At 38.6% G+C, this 4,990-nt stretch overlaps 1 non-coding gene across 1 annotated transcript; it reads right to left on the bottom strand.

The window, feature by feature from the left end:
• Window positions 1–490: 490 nt before the first annotated feature.
• On the bottom strand, window positions 491–597 carry LOC127220834 (U6 spliceosomal RNA). The gene has a single exon (XR_007834399.1). It is a non-coding gene; the product is annotated as a U6 spliceosomal RNA (small nuclear RNA).
• Window positions 598–4,990: the final 4,393 nt, after the last annotated feature.

Below are 4,990 nucleotides of genomic sequence, written 5' to 3'. Positions count from 1 at the left end.
TTGTATTGTAATCCTGGTTAAAAGGCAATGGTTGGGGAGGTGATAGTACCCTAGCTGTCAGACTGAGGTCAGTGGGCTCCCACTTGCTCAGGAAAGCTGTTTCTGTAGGTTTCCCCAGCATGGTCTTGACCCATTTGCTCTTCACTCCTCTCTGTACAACTAGATTCCAGGAGTTTAGCTCAGTGTTTAGCAGTGGATATCTGCTTCTGCTTCCATCAGCTACTAAGATGGCATATAATGTAGTCATCAATCTCATTATAGAGGGAGGACATTTAAGGTAGCTTCTCCACTATTGCTTAGATTCTTAGTTGGGGCTCATACTTGTGGATCCCTGAACTTTTCCCTAGTGCCAGATTTCTCTTAAAACCCATAATGGTTCCCTCTATTCAGGTATTTATTTTCTTGATCTTTCTCCATTTTTCCCTCACCTCAATCTTCCTAATCCCTTATGTTCTCTTCTGCCCATCCTCTTCTTCCTCCCTCCCTCCCAAAAACTGTGGAACACTTCACAAATGTGCATTTCATCCTTGTGCAGAGGCCATGCTAATCTTCCCTGTATCATTCCAATTTTAATATATGTGCTGCTGAAGCCAGCACCAAGTAAAAGTGTTGTTAAATATACTGTATTTCCTCTTAATATTTTGTGAAGTAAGAGGCTATTCAAAGATAGAAGGAGAGAAGGAAAAAAAGGAAGGAAGGAAGGAAGAGAGAGGGAAAAAGGAAGGAAGGGATGGAGGGAGGAAGGGAGGAAGATGTGTAAGTCCTGGAAAAACAGGAGATAAAATGTCACTTGTCTGAAATAGTAACATGACACATACCATACTAAATATATTAGAAGTAAATTAAACTCTCCAATAACAGTGACTCAAAAATATAGGCTTTCCTCCTCGTTTAAGAAATATTTCCTAATACCAAATCTGATAAAATGAATACTTGAAAACTGAAGCAATTAAAGTAGTATTTGCTCACACTGCTCTGATCTTACATTGTTTATTATAACATGCAGGTACTAGAACTGGAAATAAATCTTCAGTATTATTTGTTGGTTGAGGTTGATAGCATTTCTGTCAGTACTGCAAGAGAAACCTGTTCACGATACAGAAAATGAATGCCCATTCTGGTACTTCAGATCAGGATTTCTTCATTGTAAAAATCATTACTGGAGTGGATAATGGTGATGAACATGTGGTGATTTATTTCTCATCTCTGTCCATAGAATTAAAGATAGAAACAAGTAACCACAGAAAAAACCACATAACAACACTGTGGATTATCTATTTCAGAATTTTGGCCCTACTAACGGAAACAATTCACCTCAAAGAAATATCTGCTTGCAGATATAGGATATGTGAACAATGAGATGAGTCTAGGATACATTGTTATACTAAACATTATCCCTGAAAAACACAAACACATATTTGGTTGAAATTTGTTCCCACATTGATATTTAATCTTTTCAGCCAAAATAACAACATAGGAGCAACATTAAATGGATTCAGCAGGCTGTGTGTGTGTGTGTGTGTGTGTGTGTGTGTTTAGTATCTGTAAGAACATTTGAAGAGAGCAAATCATGGAGACATGGAAGGATTGGCAGGAAAGAAGAGGGAGTAGAAATGACGCAAATGGATATGTTATAAACCTTCTCTAAAATTTACAAAGCAAATCTCAACAGATACAAACATTTGAAAACCCCCTGTATCTCATGGGATCACCATGGTTTAATATTAGAATTCAGCAACAACACAAACTGCAGAAATTCTCAAAATTATTTTTAAAAATTGAATTAAAAAGAAAGGAGTTATACCACATCAAATAAAGAATCAATGAATTCTGTTTCTCAAAGGTCAAGTTGTCAAGAAGAGAATGGCAAATAATACAGGGAAAGGGAATTATAGGCTTAGGAAAGTGACTATTTTTTAGACACCATAATGTTTGTTAATTCACATAAGGCTCAGCATTGGATCCTCGAATGCCTCGGAAAAAAAATTAACGGAGAATAAGGCACTCACAATGTGTAACAATAGTCCCTCAGAACTTGATAACTATGAACTGAAGGGCACTACTACAAAAGAGAAATCTAGTGGTTTCCTTTCAGGGAAGTATACAAGCAACATCAGAATAGGTGAACAGCTGATATTAGATACCAGCTATATAATGAGAGGTAGAGCAGTCATTCCCAAGTTACGTGTTTTGAATATAGACTGAGTGATTAACTGTTCTGTCTTTACTTGGGTGTAGCCACCAAGGGTTTACGTTAAAAATCTCAGATGGATTGTGTTTTCCTTTGTCATTTATGATTATGCATGAGTTTTGTGCTGTCCCTTGTAGGTGATCAGCGGAGCACATTAATCTTCCCTCCACCTGATGGGACAGCATGCCAAGTGCAGATGGTCACACAGTTGTGATGGGTTTCCACCACTGTGTAACGTTTCTCTGATGCTTGGGAGAATGTGGGCTCCTTCTCACAGTACTTTTGTTAACCTCTCACCCACCTGTCACTCCTTTCCCAGGTTTCAGTACACACACACACACACACACACACACACACACACACACACACACACACACACACACAAGGGACTGGCCTTTAGCAAGAGACCATTACCTTTCCAATATGCATGTGAGGCTTGGGCAGAACAGTTCTGTTGGTTTCTCTTTTCCTGTGTTGGAAGGTTTGCTGCCAGAGCTGACTTTTGTCTTAAGCTGTGCTCCCAACCGAGTAAGGATTTGAGTAAAGTAGCTCTTCAGTGACCACCAGCTGTGGAGGAAGGCTCTCATCAGCATGTTTGCTCTATATAATTTCCCCTGAATCTGTGGTATATGTGTGACAGTTAAAATTTTTTTTTAAATAATAAGACATTCTAGAACATTTAAATGTAGAGTCTTCATCTAGTAGCTGATGGAATCAGAAGCAGACACCCACAGCTAAACACTAGCTGAACTCCTGGAATCCAGTTACAGAGAGGGAGGAGTGATGAGCAAAGGGGTCAAGAGCAGGCTGGAGAAACCCATAGAATAAGCTGACCTAAACAAAGGGGAGCTCATTCACCTGAGTCTGATAGCTGGGAAACCAGCATAGGGTCAATAAGTATTTATCCCTAGTATACGAATGGACTTTGGGAGCCCATCCCACATAGAACGATCCTTTCTCAGCTTGGACACATGGGGGAGGGCCTAGGCCTTGCCCCTAATGATATGACAGACTTTGAAGACTTCCCAGGGAAGGCCTCAGCCTCCCTGGGGTTTGGTGCGGTTGATATGGGAGGATGGGAGGGTGAGAGAACTAGGGTTGACATGTAAAACAACCTTGTTTCATATTTAAATAAAAAAAAAAAAAAGGAAAAGAGACAAAAAAAGAAAATTTAGATGCCTTAACTACATAATTCTTAGAAATGGAATTTTCTCCCTATAATCATTCCCCATGGAGGGATACTGCCTTAACTTAGGGGCTTGAGGGAGGGCCTAGTCCCTACTCCTAATTACTTGACAGATTTTGATAACTCCTCCTGGAAATCATCACCATCACCTCACCCTATAATCCTTATACTTAGTCTATTTTATTGTTTTATATGTCTATTATATATGTTCCTCTAACTCTTAGCTTCAGAGTTCAAAACAGTCTATATACAATTAAATAATGCACTTTTCTTGTGTTTCAGTTTTGTGCTAGCTTAAAATACATGCTTATAAATACAGGTGTAGATCCTTTTTTGCTATATGTGATACTCTTTTATTAATTTAGTAAAACTAGTTGATATATAAAACACAAAGAACCTTAGATTTAGCTAGCCTGTCCTTTGAGATCAGGCATGCTAGTTCCTTCTATGTGGCTTTATTTTATTAATTTTAATTGTGACCTCAGATGATTCCCCAACCTCAAGCCATGAAATTCCCACTCTGAGCATGGAGATATTGAAAGGAAGGTGCTAAGTAAAAACTTTGGACTGTTTTCACAGAAAACTTATGTTCATATAATTTTTTATTTATTTTCAAAGATTTTGTTTTATACATTTTAAAAGTATATTTTTAATGTTATGGTTGTTTACCCGTTTATATGTATGTTTGTATGAATTTAAGTGTGTATGTGAGTATGTATGCCTTCTGGAGGTCAGAAGAGGATAGCAGATACTCTTAGAACTGGAATTACTAAAACTGGTTGTGAGCCATGAAGTTGGTGCTAGAAAAAAATATCTGAATTCTCTACAAGAACAAGTGCTCCTACCCAGTGCCATCCCTGCAGACTAACAATGGCTAGGATTGTGTTAAAGTTAAATGTATAGGAGACTGAAATTCACACTGTTCGCTTTTAAAACTCACATGTTTAAGTGAAATTGGAATTGCTTTTTTTTTTTGTAATTATTTTTTCTTGTGTTACATATCGATCCCAGTTTCCTCTCAACCCTTCCCTCCCTCCCATGCCCCCGACCCCATCCCTTCACATTTCCTCCCCCCTCCCCACAATCCACAGGCAGGGTGATGCCCTCCAGAGGGGTCATCTAAATCTGTCAAATCATTTGGAGTAGGGATTAGGCCCTCCCTCCTGCCTCTATGCTAAGGGAGTATCCCTCCATGGAGAATGTGCTCCCAAAATCCTTTTGTGCACCAGGGATATATCCTGCTTCCACTGTCAGAGGTCCCTTAGACTGCCTAGGCCTTCTAACTGACACCCATGTTCAGGGGGTCTGAGATGGTATAATGCTGGTTTCCCAGCTATCAGTCTGGGGGTCCATTAGCTCCTCCTTGTTCAGGTGGAATTACTTATGAAAATACATGCAGAATTTCTTCAAGGAGATAACTGTTATTAGAAACAAATGATATATATATGTCTGTCTTTGCATATGTTCGTCATGGTTCATATTTTCTAGTTTGACTTAAAAACTAACAAAATATTTAATACTTCCAAATGGGAAACTATTTTGCTCATACTGGTTAATGTACATTTACATAGTTACTAAAGCATCTATATATGTTCCATACTACTTATATAGCA

The sequence above is a fragment of the Phodopus roborovskii genome, unplaced genomic scaffold, assembly GCF_943737965.1.
Source record: "Phodopus roborovskii unplaced genomic scaffold, PHOROB, whole genome shotgun sequence".
In the NCBI taxonomy this organism is placed as follows: domain Eukaryota; kingdom Metazoa; phylum Chordata; class Mammalia; order Rodentia; family Cricetidae; genus Phodopus; species Phodopus roborovskii.
The sequence above is the reverse complement of the archived record's forward strand: the minus strand, read 5'-3'. Positions and strand labels throughout refer to the sequence as shown.